The sequence below is a fragment of the Schistocerca serialis genome, chromosome 5, assembly GCF_023864345.2.
Source record: "Schistocerca serialis cubense isolate TAMUIC-IGC-003099 chromosome 5, iqSchSeri2.2, whole genome shotgun sequence".
In the NCBI taxonomy this organism is placed as follows: Eukaryota; Metazoa; Arthropoda; class Insecta; order Orthoptera; family Acrididae; genus Schistocerca; species Schistocerca serialis.
The window spans coordinates 833,212,526-833,232,583 of record NC_064642.1 but is presented as its reverse complement, the minus strand read 5'-3'; the positions used below and the strand labels follow the sequence as shown (position 1 = coordinate 833,232,583).

The 20,058-nt window shown below is 42.5% G+C and overlaps 1 protein-coding gene across 5 annotated transcripts in view; it reads right to left on the bottom strand.

Annotated features, from left to right (window-relative positions):
* Positions 1-20,058, bottom strand: part of LOC126481546 (neurexin-1) — a 2,075,559-nt gene that overhangs the window by 197,689 nt on the left and 1,857,812 nt on the right. The gene's annotated exons all lie outside the window — the stretch shown is intronic.

The window sequence follows — 20,058 nt, the reverse complement described above, 5'->3', positions numbered from 1 at the left end:
GCTCTTTGGAAGGCCTACATTTATGTCTACTTATCGTGGAAATCGATTAAATTTTCTTCCAAAACCAGTAATGCTTCACCTGCGACTCTGTAAAGATTCGAAACAGCTTCATATTACATGAGAAGGTATGAGAAAATGTACCATCACAGCTGTATCTCGATAATGTCTTTATCTATCACACAACTAGTATCGGCGGCACTTTACCGCTATCTTCAGGCACCACCACCGGCAAAAGAGTGTTTGATATTCTTGGAGGATTTACTGTAGGGTCATTGTTACTAGCATACGTGAGTTAGCTTTCATCAGGATTCTATCCTGACGAAAGGGAGCCAAATAAAACAATAGTTTGGAAGTTAGACGGCGGAAAGGTGTTTCATTTGGCATCCGGTGCTGAAGATCCGAGTCCCGCAACCATCTCTGAAAAAGATGGCCGTACAGCCCTTATATTTCGGTTTGGAGTGCACTATAAACATGTGTGTGTCACGACTATTACGAACAAAGATGAGCACGAGATGATGTCACAGCTAGACATATCGTGTACGATACACCGATACTTTTCCGATCTGTATGCAGCGCCTACTTCGGACACTGTGTTGCCTGATGGTTCTCTCTCTCTTCTCGGGATTATGTAGTCACTCTTGCACTAAATGCTGAATTCTTAGATGCTTTTCACCGAGATGACATTTACGATTTTATTGTCCATTCACCCTCGCACAACGAAAACATGTGGACGTTCAGACATTGACAAATTCCGCCCGATAACGCTCCTTACTTCTGATTACGAAATTGTTGCGAGGGCAATAAATAGCCACCTGTCAGACTCGTTTGCGAAAATCCTTGCAGTTCACCAAAGTTGTGTTCCTGGCAGCACCACCGTGACCCCTGTCGCAGAATGACACAACGCCGTGTCGGTGTCTGCCGTTAACGTCTGTTCCTGGGGCCTCACTTTTGACTGATTTTGACAGGGAGTGTTTGATCGAGTAAGTCGGAGTTTCTCGCTGCAGGTACTGGAAGCTGTCGTCGAGCGTTACTCATTCCTTTCAGCGGCATCCGAGCGCCCGCGGCAGAGGACGGCCGGTTCACCCACCCAGCCCCGTCCCTCACCCCCCCAACATCATTGTGCTCCTCTCCGTGCCACTGGTTGTCCTATTTTGCTTGGAGCCCTTACTTTGTCGTGTCACTGGACGATGTTAGGAGAGGAGTTTTTTGTTTTTATTTATTTATTTATTCATCCGTAAACAAATTTCTTTGTATGGATGTCGTCACTATACATACATATGTACATTATTTTGTAACATGAGATAATGAAATACAAGTTATATATAACAAAATATATATACACAATTTATCACTGAATTACATAATGCAGAAGAACCTGTTTCAATCAAAAGAAATAGGTCACAAGACTCCTCTAGTACTTGTATGGGTAAATTACAATCTAGAATGTCCACATTATAATTGGTTAACCTGATTATTTATTTATGCCAATTAGATGCTGCATGAATTCTCTAATCCAGTAAAAACTATTTTTTAATAAATATTATTTAAGGAATGCTCTAAATTTACAGAGTTCCTTTATGTTTTTGATTTCTTTTGGCAATTTATTGTATATCTTGACACCTTGGTAAAACATAGTGGATTGGGTTTTAGTTTTATTCATTCTGTCTAGGTACAAGCAGTTACTGTTTCTGGTTTGGTGATCATGTATGCAGCTGTTTGCTAAATATTGCTCAATATTTTTATGAATAAAACTTTAGTTTGCAAGATATATTCACTTGGGATTGTCAGAATACCCCATTTTTTAAATAGCTCACTGAAGTGTGCTCTTTTGTGACTCTTGCTCATTATTCTGATAGCTCATGTTTGCAATCTGAACACATTTTGGGCATTTACACCCCAGAATGTTATGCTGTAACTTATTATAGAATGTATGTGTGCAAAGTATGTCATTCTCTGGCACGAACTATTGCACACAGTGCGTAATATTCGTAAGGCATAGCATGCTGTGCTAATTTTTTCCCAAGCATCCTAACATGTTCATCCCATTTTAATTGTTGATTAACATACATACCCAAAAATTTTGTGCTGGCTACACACTCTTTGGTTTCATTTTGAACTTCAAGTTTTGTCATACTCGGTTTTTTCTTTATATATAAGTTTATATTATTAGTCTTTTTCACATTAAGGGTTACTTTGTTGTTATTTGACCAGTTGTGAACTGCCATAAGTGCCTTTCCAGCTTTTACATTTAACATTTCTGGTGTCCCATCTGTAATTATTATATTGCTGTCATCAGCAAATAACACTGTTTCACCTTGCGTTACCCACTGTGGGAAGTCATTAATATAAATAAGAAATAGTACTGGGCCTAACACAGTCCCTTGAGGTACTCCAATGTTCAAATATTCTTCATCTAAAAGATGTTTCACTAAATGATTTAAGCTACTTGAAATTTGAGATATCTCCAACCTCTGCACTCTGTCTGCAAGGTAAGATCTAAACCATTTATTTACAACCCCCCTGATTCCTAGTGCTTCAAGTTTACCTAGTAGTATTTCATGGTCAACTGTATCAAATGCGTTACTGAGATCTAGGAAAACGCCTGTTACTTGTTCTCCATTATCTAGGGCTTCTAGAACTACTCTTGTAAATTTTTCTATAGCTGCTTCTGTTCCCTTTCCAGTCCTGAAACCAAACTGTTCTTTGCATAGGAGTTGGTATTTATTTACGTAGTCCATAAGTCTGCTTTTCATAATAGTTCCCATTATTTTTGAAAAAGAAGACAACAATGAAACTGGTCTGTAATTCTATATATTTTCTGTATCACCTTTTTTTGTCTACGGGAAGAATTTTTGCGTGCTTTAGATAATTAGGCAAGCAACCTGATGAGAATGACTCATTTATAATGTCTGCTAAGGGTTCTTTTATGCTGCTAATGCAGTCTTTTAGTATACACATTGGAACTTCATCTAAACCTGTGGATGATTTAATCTTGAATTTATGTACAATGCTACTGATTACCTCTCTATTGGTGGGTAGCAGTAGCATTGTGCGAGATACATAGTTCTTTGCCATTGTGTGTTGTGTTTTAGGAAGCTTTTCTTGCAGTTTTGTTGCTATATTACTAAAGTAGTTGTTTATAAAGTTTGACAGGCCCTTAGGATTCTCTATTAAACTACCTTTATTTCTAATTCTTATGTTCATCTGCTTTGATTTTGAGTTACCAGTTTCTTGTTTTACTATATTCCAAATGGCTCTGCTTTTATTGTTTGAGTTCTGTATGGTCATTTCATTTTGGATTCTCTTTGCTTCCTGCAATAGTTTTCTGTATGTCCTCTTGAACCTGAGAAAAAACTGTAGGAAGGCTGGGTCACTCATGATTTTTGATAGATCTCAGATATTCGAGTGTTTCAGAGGATTTTCTGATACCTTTTGTTACCCAAGTCTTCCTACTAGGTCCCCCAACAGAATGTACTACTTTAGGAAATGTTTCCTCAAATTTTAACTTGAATATATTCATGAATTTGTTGAATTTTTCATTTACATGTGTTCCTGAATATACTTCTGACCATGTCTGGCCAATCATCTGTGTTGTAAATTCACACCTTTTTGATTTATAAAAAAAAACCTTCTGTGGCTAAGCACTTTTGCTTGTAACTTTGTAGATATTTTAAGTTTTGCACTTTGACCAAAGTGGTCTGATATCCCAAGGTTTTTAACAGTTACTTCATAGCATTTATGGTTAATATCTGTTAGAATATGGTCAGTTATTGAAGATGAGTGTTTGGTTACTATTGTGGCATTTGTTACCCGTTTGTGATATACCATAACTGTACAAGATATTCAAGAACCTGGTGCTGACTTCACCCATTTTCAGCATATTGATATTTAAATCTCCACAAATAATAATATGTACCTTAGGATTACATATTTTGTCTAACACTTGAATTAATTTAGTGAAAAAGGTTTCGGCATCACCATTAGGAGACCTATATAAACACAGTATATACAATTTTTTAAGGGTATTTTGTTCATTTAACTCTACTACTGAAAATTCAAAACGTTTTTCTTCACTCAAAGAAATCATATCACTCCTAACTAGGAACTGTAGTCCTTTTTTCACATACATACATACATGAGCCTCAACCCCTATTTAATGTTCTGCTATAATAACATGCTAATTCATAAGAAGGTAAAACTATGTATTCAATTTCAGATCCTTTGCACCAGTGTTCCAGTAATGCAGACTATCTGTGGCTTCTAGTTCAATTTCTAACTCTTGCACTTTGTTCTTTATTGACTGAACATTCTGGTGAAATATTGTTAAATAATTACAGTTACTTATCTTGGGCGCTGCTTCTTCCTTCCTTCTATTAAAAAACCCTTTAGATGGGAAGGAAGCACAGATCTTCTTTTGTTCACACTGCTACATGATAGACTTCTACTGTTGCCGCTGCTGTAGCTGTTCCTTGCTGACCTGTTTCTGGTAATGACATTGCTCCCATCACCACTGTTGTTCTTGTGTTCACTTCACTGCATCCTGGATCTTCTGTTAGTACTGGTTTTGCATTCCTTGTTGTTACTGCTGTTGTAGTAGCTGTTGATGCTGACACTGATTCCTCTGCTGCCAATGTTATCAAAGCTGCTCCATTTGCAACTGTTTCTTCTGTGGCATCTAAATCCTCAATATCTTCAATGGACAGTTGCTGTTTGAATGTTTGAGAGGAATGTCTTTTGTGTGGATGTTCTGTTGCCTCCAGTGGAATTGGATCATGTATTTCACTGTTTGTGGAAATAGTTTTCATTAACTCCCCAAGCTTTTTACATAAATAGGACTTGCCTTTCTTGTTTAAGTGCATTCCATGTCTTGTGAAGCACATTCTTTCCAAATCAGCTGTACGAAGAAAGAAAACATTGTTCATGGATCTGCAGATTTTTATGGTTGATCCTGTTGGCTTTCTGAATCTCTTTATTTACACAGGACCATTCTGGTAGATCATTCCTGTGAGTTAACCCTATAACAATAACATTTTGATTTTTTATTCTGCTTAGGACTGTCTTTAGTGTTCGAGTAGCTTCTCTTAGCTCGTTTTTATAGATATCATTTGCATCACCGAATATTACTATGCACTAATTTTGTCATGCGTGATTACTATAATTACAGTCTTTTAAAATTTCTTTCATACAGGCACCTGGTTTGACGAAACCTGTAGCTCTGTCCATTCTGATATCGTATTTTTTCTGCTAACCCTCTTCCATTACTATCTGAATATAAGACAACATTTCTTGTTTGATTCCCCACAATGTTTTGTGTTAATTGATTTCTATTACCATGCGTTTCACGTCCATATGGTCGTTTGAGATGATTGTTTTCATCTTGAATACACTCCTCATATCGTTTCACCTGCGCAATGTTTTTGTTTACATCACATCTAGATAGACTTAATTGTCCTTTTGCACAATCCTGACGGGGAAAATCGAGTATTCCATCGTTCACTATACCACGATTTGCTATCCCGAGAATTTCACTGTCTTTGTTTAAGTAATTTACTTTGTTTTTGTACGTTAAAACACTCTCGTTTCGTGAGCTTTTCCGGTTTAAATAGTGCAGTGGATATATACTTTCGAGTCTGTTTCTTCACAAGTTTCTGATAAACGTTGTACGGTGTGATTCAACGTTTCAGCATGTGCTGTAATTCCTGCAAGATCCTGTTGCAGCACGTCTATCACGTTGACTTCCAAACAGTTACCCCATTTTTGCACTGGTGTCTCGCGAACGGCGCGGTATTTTTCACAAACACAAGGTACGTTTTCGAGTTCCAGTCGAGAGAAACATGATGCATGATACCATCTGTGTGTTGCTGAACATAGCCTAACACCTTTTGATACAATATCACCACACATACAACATTCAACTGACGCTAAATAGTCACAATTTATAGTAAGATGTGCTAGAATATTACTTCTCGTCGCCTCTACAGAGCCCGAATTAATGAAAGGAAATGCAACGTGTTGAATTTACTGTGGTTTGCCGACGGTGTGATCCAACGGGGCACGATGATTGATCGCCATAAATCGTTAGGTGTCATCACTGATCACTGACCGATGAACGTGGCTGCCCACAATTGGAGATCGGTTACCGATTAAATGCATGGGGTGATTCTCGAGCATTAGCGCCTCTCTCTTACATTATTTGATAAAGTTTGGATCTTAGATGTCTATGTTTTATACAAAGCGTATTATGTCGCAGAGATTTTTCCGTTTGCTACGTAGACAGCGATTACCTGAGTGTTTCCTAGGGAGACGTCACGTTTTTCGAGTACCGGTACGACGTGAAGTGACGTCCCAACGCAGTCGCCGTCGTGGCGTCTGCGGAAGTCTGCGGGGAGAGCTCTAAGCGGCAGTTCTGTTTACATTTGTGTTTGTATTGAACCTGAATTCTGATAGTGGATCCTGAACTTCTTATGAGTAATTTGAGGTTTGGTTTTACTTTCGACAATCCACGACCAAAACTTTACAATGTTGACTACTACACTAAGATCTCGGTGTTGGTTGCGAAGAGGTTATTGGTATGCGGTATGACTTCCTGGTTAATGGGTTTTATGTGAAACTGAACTAGTGAAGAAGTGTGTCTTTGTGTCACGAACCTGACAAACGGATCTGCTGCTTACACATCTAGTGATGGCGTGGTGAGTACAGTTACCATCACCTCAGCTGGCTTGGCCTTGCATAACTTGCTCAAAGATGCTCCATCGGTATATGGAACTGTGTTCACTACTATGCCTAAATGCCGGGTAAATAATGAATGGCTCTGAGCACTATGCGACTTAACTTCTGGGGTCAACAGTCGCCTAGAACTTAGAACTACTTAAACCTAACTAACCTAATTCCACTCTTCCAACCGGAGTGCTCAGCGTCACGCCCAAACCGTTCGCCGCTGTCAGACTATCACAACAATTGGTCATCTGACTTCCAGCTCCTTGTCCGGTTCTCTATCTTGATCTGTTTGGGTCTCGAATACTGGGTCCTGCCCTTTTATTTCATATTTAATCACACGTGATAACCACACAATAAACAAAACACAAACATACACGAGCGCGCACACACACACAATGATGATAATGGTCTACACATGTTTCATCACAGCACTAACCAAATAGTAGTGTATCGCTCCGCACAAGACGTGATTCAGGGTCATTTATAACATCACAGATATCGGGTTACATTAGGAAAGCTTTGCACGACGTTATGTGGAGCCGAATTTTTGAAGGCTGTCAATTAATCGTAACGACTGGCACCCAGTGGAATATGTAGTGGTTAGCGTATAAACCTGACGTGATGAAGGCCGAAATTCGTCAACAGCAGCGAAATTTTTTATTTTTCTAAATCAGATCAAAACACTCTGTCATATCTATTCAATTAATTTCTTTAAATGTAATTTTTTTATTTCTAATTCTTTGCCGTGTCATTTTCATCGTTGTATTAACTCTTTTATTTTCCCTCCTATCATTCGTCAGCTTGCGTCGGCTGTAATGAGCAACCAAGTGCCAACCAGGACTCCTCATCGGTTGGTAACGTGGCATCCCGTGCAGCCAGTGTGAGGACAGTGCCAAGTAAAGAAATTACTTTTATTTCACCGCTAAGACTGAAATTTTGCTGCGGAAGATGGCTATGCAAACAAGCATTTTATGAAAATTTTCTGTCGCGAGTTTGCTTGAAGAGGGTACCCTTAAAATTCCGGGAAAAAAGCAATAGTGATTTTAGTTCTTCCGCTGACTGTTAACCGCCCGTTTCTCGGATACAAAGCATACCGCGTAGTCGCGGTTAGATTTGGATACGAGTTTAAATTCAGCACTACAAAACCCGTCATCTGCCGCATTTTAGTCATTACTCACTTAAAATGAGCTGTCGACAGTGTATCTCCCATTTGCGTCATACCGCTTTACGACCTGAAGATTTTTTAAAAAAGTGATTTCATTTCTCCATGCTTTTCCATATTTGTTTAGCTTTAAATGTTACTAGAAAAATAAGAAAAAAATTCTGGGGTTCAAATTTTTTTTGTTTCTTTTTTGGGAGGGGGGGCTGTACTGTCACGATCGTGAGCGTCAGGTAAATACTAATACAAAATGTTTTAGAGAATGCAACATTTATTGTGCCTGTAAAACTGTACAAAAATGTACAAAACTCCTGTTGTAGCTGTTTTAAATGAGTGTTTGTCTTCTTTGTTTCTATTTGGGAGGAACACGAAAGTCCTTAAAACATATTTTGTCCTTCGACAGGCACAATGATACGTTACACTTTTCGCACCGCATTTTGCTACAACTTTTGCATGGCTCGTATCTGCAAGTGCGTGGTGCTGGAATATCATCAGAAATTGGAAAATGTTCATATCCATCATAGCACTGCATGGAAGCTTTGCAGGTTGATTAAAGAATTTAGACCTTTTGGCTGCAGGAAGTGCATCTTCTTCTTGGTCAGTCTCACTGTCACTTAATACCCTTCTATCCTCAGGTGGAACTGGAAGCAGTCCTTCTGCTACCTAGAAACATATAATAATATCAAATAACATAATTTCAATTATCTATATCAAATAACACAATATCAAATAACATTAATGTAAACACAAAATAATGTGGTATTGCAAATTATCCATTACCTCTAATTTGAAGTGTAGCAAATCTTTCTGTTCTTTTCTTGGAATATTATTCCCTTTGATGCTTGTCATGTATTGGTTCCATGCATTTACCACAGCAAGGTCCACAAAGTGCAAAATTACTTTCCATGTCCATTTCATACTTCTGAACCAGGCTCTGTAGCATTCCATCTGCTGGTCGCAAACCTCAACTCCACCCATGTTTTGATTATATATGCACACCACAGAAGGACAATCGACTTCAATGTGTTTGTTATCAATTTTGGACCAACGTTGCACAGGCTCAGTCGGTGTGGAACCGTAGCAGTTTGAAGCCCTGATTACTTTGTTGCTGTCTTTCCACTCTACAACTACTAAATCACAGTTTTCAGCAACATGTTCTATACTCTGTCCACGAACCATCTTGCTTGCGTCAATGAGAGGCAAGCCCTTTAGTCTGTTGGCCATTATTGTTCCACTTCCATAGAGCTTCACTTCAGTCAATTTCTCCAGTAAAGGCAATGATGTAAAATATCTATCAAAGTAGATGAAGCTTTCTTGAGGTAAGGTTTGTGCCAATCTTAATGTCACAGAAGGGCCTAATCAAAACTCCTTAGTCCGTACAGGAGTTGAATCAACTTGATATATTTCAAAGTCTAATACAAGACCAGCTGATGCAGTAAGTACAAAGTTCTTTAATCCAACTGGTCAAGGTTTGTTCTTTACAAACTGCCTTAGTGAGCAGCGACCCGTAAATGGTATCATTTGTTCGTCAACTGAATAAGTAACATGATCCCGTGGAAGACTCAGGCACACATTTCTTACTGAGTCAAGAACTGGCTGTACTTTCCACACTTTATTATTATTATCTGGGGCAGAAGAAGCATCAACCACGTGAAAAGCATTTCTGAGTGCCAGAAACCTGTCTCTTGACATGATTCTCGAAACTGGAGCATAGCCATACTCAGTGCTCCAGTATAATCTCAATCGAGGAAGTGTGATGCAGCCCATAATCAGGTTGACAGCTATAAACTTCTTAAGTTCTGTTGCATCTGTTTTAATGCTTTTTCCATGCTCCCACACAGTATACTGATTCGTATGTTCTTCACCAGTCTTAAAGAATTCGTCTGTAAAATATGTGGTAAAATGCTGGAGAGGAGTATGCAAGGGATTTGGAAACTGAAAAGAAAATTGATTTGAAAACAGTACAAACAGCTCACAATGGACCAAATTTTCATTTACAGAACAAAATGTATTACAGTAACCCAGAGAGAAGACGTATATTTTACCTACATTCTAGAAAAGTCCAATGATCCTGGGTGATGCTTGGCTTCAAATGATTTCTTCTTCCACAGATATTTTCCGCCTGATAGGTTTTTCTTCTTTATAACTTGTGGAGAACTGAGAGTGTCTGCTTTCAGTTGATTATTATTCCTTGACGATTGTGATGTAGTTTGAACTGGTATTTCATCTGTATCAGAATCAGAACTCGATGCACCAATATTTTCTGGCACAAACAGATCGTCAGAATCGTCTTCATCACTTACTTCTAAGTCTGATGCATCAAGCAACTTCAAAATATCTTCCTCAGTAAGTCCCTTCATTATCTAAAAATGTTCCAATACATTAAGCCATATACACTGCATTAAACAGCATGCAAGAATGCGAAAAAAAAAGTAGTTGAGTAATACTAACCTCAATAAGTGAAAACTGGAGCAATGTCTAACCCTCACGATTGTGATGGTGGAGACACTTTCGAGCAGCACAGCCACAATAATCACGCAAAATGGATATTTCGATAATACATAAATTCTTTGAGATGTCTAGAAACAGACTGAATCCAAACAATTCCTCAGAATCACATACAAACCCAAGTGCTACAGGCAAGACAAAGCCGCTATACGTCACGCAACCACACTGGAAGACAAAGAAGCCCGCCAAAACAGAAGAGTGGACGGAGCTGCGATCTAGTGGCCTTCGGCGGTACTACATGAACCAAAGTAGCCCTCACGATCGTTCATTTCCCGCTGCAATTACATTCTAGCTGCAGGGAACAGAAAGTACGGAGTCGTACCAGAGCATCACGATCGTGGGGGTAGGGGCGTAAAGGGATACCCCGAGGCGGCCGCTTCCAACATCGCTCCGTGTTACACAAGAGAGTATTTCTGAAGTGAGCTGCCGTGTTCGTGTGTCGCCTGTAACCAAGCGGTACCCGGCAGCGGACGTGGCAACACCGTACTGGCAAGTGACAGACGTCAAGCGTCAAGTAATTTTAGTCGGACTATAGTTCCATAGTCAGTGAATACTGAGGAACCGTCTTCTGCTGAGGCGACAGCAGCTTCCACAAGCGTCACAGATGGAGCTCCCACAAGTTGACAACGTCTTCAGAACCTAAGTGCACACAAATGGATACTGCTCCCGCTTCGGACTAGCCGAAGGAAGCCACTAAAGAAAAAAATCGAAGGACCGTTACACACAATCTTCGCCCACTACCGAGAAGAGTCGTGTCGAGGGAGAGCAGGAACCGGATTTACAGGAGAAGAAAGTAAGCAGAGTTCTGGAGAAACTTACAGACAGGGAAGGAAGCAGCCGAGCGCCAGGCTCACGGCGATGGCTCGGCTCCCGCCAGAGGTGCTCTGGAGACTGAAAGCCCACCTCCACCACCGGGCGAGAGGGCCTGGTGGGCAGGGGACGATCCGCACGGATACTGAGAACCTCTCATTAAACGGTGATCGGATGAACAGGCCCCAAACTTATAACATTACCACAGTTAACGGAAATCGAATCCAGAATGCCGTACAGCTTCTCGCCCTGCAGGAATCTTTATATGGAACGCACGCTGACACTGTACTTCTTCGAGAAGTTGTCGCCAAAATTTCCACCCACGGTTATGTTACATTTACTAACATTGGTGCAGAGGACGCAACTGGTACCGCAAGTTTGTACTGCGAAGGTGTTCGTGTCAGCGCTGGTGGAGCCACATCCTGCGAAACTAACGGACTATTAACTGTATGTATTTGTGCGCCCTCTACTAGCAGCCATCGGCAGGAACGGGAGTATCTTTTTCGGACGGACGTACCTGAATTAATCCGCCTACACACCCACAGTATTCTTCTCGGAGGAGATTTTAACTGTACGATCGAGGCCAAGGATAAGATTCGCCACAGCAATGTATGCGAAGAACTTGGCCGCCTCGTTGTCGGTCTCCGGCTGAGTGATGCGTGGCAGAGACTACACGGCGACCGGCCGGCCTACTAGTACTTGCGTTTGGTGTGGTCCGCTGGAGGCGGCTGGCGGCTGGCGGCTGGCGGCTGGCGGCTGGCCCCGTCAGTCGCTGCGCCTGCCGGAGCCCACGCGAGCCTCGCCGGCGGAGCTGAGCCGCAGCGCGGCTGCCCGGCAGCCCGCGCCTGCCACGCACCTCCCCCTGCAAAGCCTCCCCACTCCCCAAATTGCCCGAAACATTAAGAGGTGTAAAGCGAGAATAACGGCAATCCAGAAGACGAAATTGGAGGGATATATAGTCCCTACACGCACCCCGAGAACGTCCCGCCTGCCTGCACCACCTCCGCAGAACGTTCTGACGCCACAACGCTGCTTCCGTTGCCGACTTGACGGATGCAGCTGGCCACAAACTCACCAGACCAGCACTCGCCACCAACTCAGCCGTGTGCATGTGCGGTTCAGTGGCCTCTACCGGAAACAATCAGTAAATGCGTACAGCTGTGATGCCCCGACGCGTAGAATATGCGCTAATCTCACCCAGGAGGATGCACATACACTTGACCCTCCTTTTGGCAAAGAAGACATCCACGATGCTGTTGACAGGGAGACAGACGAGAAAACGCTGGGACCAAGTGGGCTGACAGTGCAGTTCTACAAGAATTACTTGGAACTTCTCGGGGACACATTATAGGCCACAACGAACGAATGGCAGGGGATGCACCCCCAGAATTTAAAGAAGGGATTATCGGACTCGTTACCGAAGAAGGGTAACAGCAAACATCTAAACAAAATGCCAATATTACTTTATTGAACGCTTATTTTAAAATCGTGGCACGAGCTCGCATGCAAAATGTCTCAGGTTCGATTCCAGGTGACCACCATTGTAGCGGTACTCCCAGGAGGAGCATTATAAACGCCGCTTGTACACTTCGGGACATCATCATCCCCTATGCGGACTCCGAGGAATCTGCTGGATTCTTCTTCTCGGATTTCCACAAAGTGTACGATCGCGTCGGTCACGATTATCTACATATCACCGAGCACGTCTCCAGTTCGTGAAAATAATCCGGAACGTTACTACGAATGCATCGTCCCGCATTTCGATAAATGGATACTTGAGCCAATCGAGTGATCTGTCGAGCAGGGCTGCCCTTATCGACGGCTCTATAAGTTGTAAAACCCTTCCTGACCACACTAACAGAGGAAACGTCGGCGCTCGTTATTGCTAGACCAGGCATCGATATATCGCTTACGTACGTGACCTGTGAATTGCAGTCACAACTCAACAAGGATGGGCTTGCCAACCAGTAATTCGCATGAGCATCTAGGGTCAAGTTGAACGATACAAAAATCGGAATGGGCTTCCGCAGTGCTAACGATGTGGACTGGTGCAGCACCAGCAGTAGCAGTAAATAACTGGGCGTACACCTGGCCGCCAGCCCAACCGGGATGGACACCGGGAACTGGGCAGACATGTTAAAACAGGTTAGGGCAGTCCTTAAAACGTACGCGGACAGGCACCTTAATTTACTGCAAAAAGTTCAAACCATCAAACTTACAGTCGCCAGCCAATTTAGCTACTTGCCGCACGTCCTTCCCAACATCTTATAAATAACGTGATATGGACTGACAAATCCAGCTTCACTCGTGAAGGATTTTCAACCTTAACAACAGCCATTATTGATCGGAACACAACCAACATGCCACCCGTGGCTTTCAGGCACGCTTCTGCATAATCCTGTAGGCTGGAAGCCTGTTAGGAGTGCTTTTGGGCACTTACCTGTTGCCAGACAAATTGAATTCTCCCCTGTACCGTAGTTTCTTTGCAATACTTTGTCTGACGCATGGTTTCAGTATGATGGTGCACCGTCATGCTTTGGAATGAATGTGCGTCAACTATTTAAACGAAGCGTTTCAAGGGAAATGGATTGGTTGTGGTAGTCCAATGTTTTGGCCTCCACATTCCCCTGACTTTAATCCAGTAGATTTTTATTTGTGGAGACACTCGAAGTTCAGAGTACTCCAGCCATGACTGTACACGACCAAATAGCCCGCGTCCATGCAGTGACGTCTCTAAAGTGAACGCTAATCGTATGTACCGGCGCTGTGGAAATACGCGGCGGTGCCAAACATATAGAGTGGAATTATTATGCGCAGCCTAATCTAGTGTAGCCTACCTATCGTGTTTTTTGAACATTATTGGATACAGACGATGTTACTGTATCCACTATTATTTTCTGTTGGCTCTATTTGTATCATGGACGAAACAAAGTGGTCGTTTACGTCTGTAAGAGGTTCATGTTATGTCTTAATGTTTAAAAAAAGGTAACAACACCGAGATGTGGAACTGTAAATTGGATACAATCTGACGCTTTAACTGAACATGTGTTTGGCGCGAATGCGACTCGGACACTGGCGAGTCTGCTTATCACCCCACACAGCATTGCCTCGTCTCACTTTTGTTTATTAATAAATTAAATATATTGACCGCTGTTTAAGTTCATTTGTAGCGCAAGCAACACGAAAAGTAAACATAAAAAAGTTTCTACAAAATGAGCACACTCCATTACCCTTCTGCAATCTTAACTCTACGCCAATGTCTTTATTGATGGTTCAAATGGCTCTGAGCATTATGGGACTTAACTTCTGAGGTCATCAGTCCCCTAGAACTTAGAACTACTTAAACCTAACTAACCTAATGACATCACTTACATCCATGCCCGAGGCAGGATTCGAACCTGCGACCGTAGCGGTCGCGCGGTTCCAGACTGAAGCGCCTAGAACCGCTCGGCCACCACGGCCGGCGTCCTTATTGACAATGATCAAAGTCATTACTATAAAAATTTTAAAAACAAAAAAATTAAAACATCTGACGGGAATGGAACCCACGTAAAGGCCCTACCCTAAACATTTTTTGTCAAGTTTACCAAAAGCAGAAACAGGAATGAAACACTCAACCGAAAAGGAATTCGACATGTCATCCAACTCCTTGAGATTAAACACGGGAGACAACATATTCGCAAAAAGCGCGCAACAGGGTGGCATCCACATCTACACCTGCATGCATACTCTGCAAATCACATTTAAGTGTCTGGTAGAGGGTTCATCAAACCACATTCACAAGTCTCTATTATTCCAATCTCGTATAGCGCGTGAAAAGAATGAACATCTATATCTTTCCGTATGAACTCTGATTTCCCTTATTTTATCGTGGTGCTCGTTCCTCCCTATATCGGTCGGTGTCAACAAAATATTTTCGCATTCGGAGGAGAAAGTTGGTGATTGGAACTTCGTGAGAAGATTCCGCCGCAACGAAAAACGCCATTCTTTCAATGATGTCCAGCCAAAATGCTGTATCATTTCTGTGACACTCTCTCCCATATTTCGCCATAATACAAAACGTGCTGCCTTTCTTTGATCTTTTAAGACGTACTCCGTCAATCACATCTGGTATCCGTGAATCCCACACCGCGCAGCAGTATTCTAAAAGAGGACGGACAAGCGTAGTGTAGGCAGTCTCCTTAGTAGGTCTGTTACATTTTCTTTGTGTCCTGCCAATAAAACGCAGTGTTCCAATTTAATCCTTTGCCTTCCAATTTAATCATTTACCGTATACTATAGGTCGTAATCATATGCTCGTAAAAGACCCCGCCATGTAAAGAACATAATGCCCGGTTCTGGGAAAGGAGGTTGAACAGGGACGCAGATGAATCTCACCGGAGACTGCCGCTTCAGTCTTCCTGAGAACGGCCAGTCTGTGGCCGCGGGGGACCAACGGATGACACAACGTATCCATTTCATGGCAACGACTGCATTGGCCTGTCTCACTAGGGCCAATGCGGAGAAGTCGAATGTTGGTGGGGAAAAGGTTATGAACGACTTGGTACCATGAACACGCCACCCCATCGGAGAAATAGATAGACTGACATTGGACCAAACTATTTTCCAATTTATCTCTGGGTACAGGGAATGCACGGATGCATCGCGATTTGGATACATCCACCGACGTAACAGCATTTTTACAGACAGACGTGACTGGGACAGAATATCAACCTCCAAACAAATGACATCAATAAAGAATTCCAGAATATGACTAAATTATTATTTACCCAATCAACATCACTGGAGGGCTTAAGCTCGTTGGTCGGAGACAGGCAAAAAGGCGAGCTGTTTAGCGACTGGGGAACGTGAAGACACGTAAAATACTGTGCCGAAGAAATAAAGCAGCAGCCTTGGCCAAAAAATCTAGGAGACCTAAACCTCCCATCAGCTGGGGTCTCGCTGTAACCTCGCACTGCACACACACACACACACACACACACACACACACACACACACACACACACGAAAATGGTTCAAATGGCTCTGAGCACTATGGGACTTAACTTCTGAGGTCATCAGTCCCCTAGAACTTAGAACTATTTAAACCTAACTAACCTAAGGACATCACACACATCCATGCCCGAGGCAGGATTCGAACCTTCAACCGTAGCGGTCGCGCGGTTCCAGACTGTAGCGCCTAGAACCGCTCGGACACTCTGGCCGGCTGCACACAAAAGATGGAATTTCGACCGATAACCTTGCCCGATAATACTTGTAACTTTCGGTACATCTTCGCAGAAATGGAAAAATTTGTGCAACAAAATAGGCTTTACTCAACACGAAAGTTCCCAAGGTCCGAACATTAAGGAGCTTACTCCCCCCATTAAAGCGTGTCGAGGTGTCCCGTATAAGAGTCCCCTATCTATGTCGTTATTCGTGCTATTTCTGGAACACGTATTGCGGTCCACGGTTGCTCGACTGGGTTTTGGTTGTTATTGGGAGAAAGGTTTATCGTTCGTGCGTATGCCGATGACGTTCGTTACTTATTCGTACTCGTGACGACATACCGGTGCTAAAGGACGTTTTGGATGCATTTTGTCGTCTTATGAGAGCACAGGTTAGCGACCGGCAATGCCGGTTACTCAGTTTGTGGCGATCTGAAGAGGTGAGGCAGTCGACCGCCACCGATCGTTGGGTGTTATTACTGATCGTTGTCCCGAAGATGGCTTCGCTTAGCTGGACAAGATTCATTCACGACCACTCACATCAATAGACGGCTGAATACCAGTATTTAGAAAGGTGAAAAATGAAGCATACAGAGGAAGGACATTACAACCACACTGTACCAGGGGAATAACGTAAGAATATACAGAAAAACGGAGAACCGGAAAAAAGGACCCATCAAAGGAAAAAAGAGGGAGTGGATGAAGGCAAAAACTTAAAAAATGGTGCTTCTGAGAAATGCAAACGATGCAAGGAAATTTTATAGGGAGACGAATAAGGCACGGGAACCTTTCAGGGGTAGAACAAGTTTCATAAAAGACGAGAATGGCGAAATTATAAGCGAAGCGAAGGAGATATATGAGAGATGGCGTAGCTACTTTGATAAACTGCTTATCCGAGACCAGTAATACCGAAGAACGTCCGGCTGCTGTGGCCGAGCGGTTCTAGGCGCTTCAGTCTGGAACCGCTTTACCGCTACGGTCGCAGGTTCGAATCCTGCCTCGGACGTGGATGTGTGGGATGTCCTTAGGTTAGTTAGGTTTAAGTAGTTCTAAGTTCTAGGGCACTGATGACCTCAGATGTTAAGTCCCGTAGTGCTCAGAGCAATTTTTGAACCAAAGCAGACAACAGAAAGAAATACAGGAGGAAGAGGGCACATGTAACAGTGTGGACCCACCTAACTTAGAAGAGGTGAGAACTGCAATGAGGAAATTAAAGAACAAGAAGGCGGCATTCCAGCAGAACTTTTCAAACAAGGAGGCTCTGAATTGGAAATGAACATCCTGAAACTGGCTAATCTAACATGGGAAGAAAAAAAAAAAAAGGTCTCAAACATGGACAAAGGGGACTGTATGCCTTATTATAAGAAGGAGACCAGATGGAATGCTGTAACTACGGGGGGATCATACTGCTTAAATTGGGATGTAAAATCCTCTATAACGTACTGTACGACCGACTCCTTCCAATAATACTGACGGAAACGGAGTCGTACCAATGTGGATTTATCCCCATTAAGTCAACTATCGACCTGATATTTACCCTGAGACAAATTCTGGAAAAGGCAAAGGAATATGGGGTCGGAATCTTTTTACTGATTTCAAAGCAGCGTACGGTGGTATAGATCGGGAGCAACTACATTAAGCTCTAGGTGAATTGGGTATTTCAAAATGCTGATAACGGTAGTAAGAATGATAATGAGAGAAACGCAAGGTTGCTTAAAATTGGAGGAATGTTGTCCAATACTTTAGAAATTAAAAATGGGGTATGACAAGATGGTATGACTCCTATTCAATGTCGCCGAATAGGAAACGATTTTTCATAAATCCGTGCAGATACTGGCCTATGCGGATGGCATCGACGTAGTAGCAAGAACTCTGACGGCAATGGAAGAGACATTCACTGCATTTGAACAGACCAGCAGGAATATATGACTAAATATCAGTGAGTAGAAAACAAAATATCTACCTGCTGAGCATGTGCACAGTGAGAACATGTCAGACTAAATAACGATAGATAGTTATACCGTGAAAGAGTCGATCATTTCAAGACCTGGGTTTGATTGTAACCAGCCTAAATGATACCTCGTATGAAATAAAGCAGAGACAAATTGCAGCTAATAAAGCTGATTTCGCCTTAACAAAGCTTCTATGTTGAAGGCTCCTGACTAGGACCACAAAACTAACCATTCACAAAGCACTGATCGGGCCAGTGCTTGCTTACATACGCGTCTGAAGCCTGGGCTCTGAGAGCAAAGGATGCCGAGTCGCTGGAAGCGTTCGAGAGGAGGCTGCTCAGCAGCATCGTCGGTCCAAGTTGGGAAAGGGGAAGATGGAGCAGGAGATACAACCATGTTGTACGCCATCTACAAACACCGGCCTGTTCGAAGAACTGCAAAGTCATCTAGGCCGAGGTGGGCTGGACACGTGCCGTGGATGAATGATACTGAAATACCAAAAAAGATTTTACAAGGAAAACCAGGAGGTCAGAGAGAACGTGGTAGATCGAAAACTAGATGGGAGGACTGAGTCATAGAAGATCTTCGGAAGAAGGGCTACAGGAACTGCAAAATGCTGGCAAGGGACTGGGGTAAATGAAAGGGGATAGTTGAAGAGGCCAAGACTCATCATAGGTTGTAGAGCAGCGAGAGAAGAACAAGACAGGTGAACATTTGTCGTGTGGTTTCATTAAAGCGCCGTGCGGAGTGGCCGTGCGGCTTGAGGGCGCCATGTCACGGACTTCACGGCCCCTCCCGCCGAAGGTTCGAGTCGTTCCTCGGGCATAGGTCTGTGTGTTGTTCTTAGCATAACTTAGTTTAAGTACTGTGTAAGTCTAGGGGCCGATGACCTCATCAGTTTGGTCCCTTAGGAATTTACATTTGAACATTTTATCATTAAAAGTATTTGTATGGAGTGTAGCCATGTATGGAAGTGAAACATGGACGATAACTAGTTTGGACAAGAAGAGAATAGAAGCTTTCGAAACGTGGTGCTACAGAAGAATGCTGAAGATAAGGTGGGTAGATCACGTAACTAATGAGGAGGTATTGAATAGGATTGGGGGGAAGTTTGTGGCACAACTTGACTAGAAGAAGGGATCGGTTGGTAGGACATGTTTTGAAGCATCAAGGGATCACAAATTTAGCATTGGAGGGCACCGTGGAGGGTAAAAATCGTAGAGGGAGACCAAGAGATGAATACACTAAGCAGATTCAGAAGGATGTAGGTTGCAGTAGGTACTGGGAGATGAAGAAGCTTGCACAGGATAGAGTAGCATGGAGAGCTGCATCAAACCAGTCTCAGGACTGAAGACCACAACAACAACTTCATTAAAAACAACAGTCGTCAATAATCGCAACAGAAAATCATGACTAATTTGGTCAAACACGTGATTGAAATCGATAAAAAGTAAAGGTCCCATCTTTTGAGTTACAGTTATTTCGCCTTGAACACGCATAACTCTCTAGCACTAGCATAAAGATCGTGAAGGAGAGCATAATAAAATTCCCGAGTTCTTCTCATTCCAGTCGATTTGTCAGCGCTAAAGTACACGAGCGCAGTGCAAAGCCGAGGTCTGGCAGTGGCAACCCACTATTAGATAAGTGAGACATAACGCACTTGAGAACATCTTGCCCGCCCCCGCACGGTAGCGATAATATCATG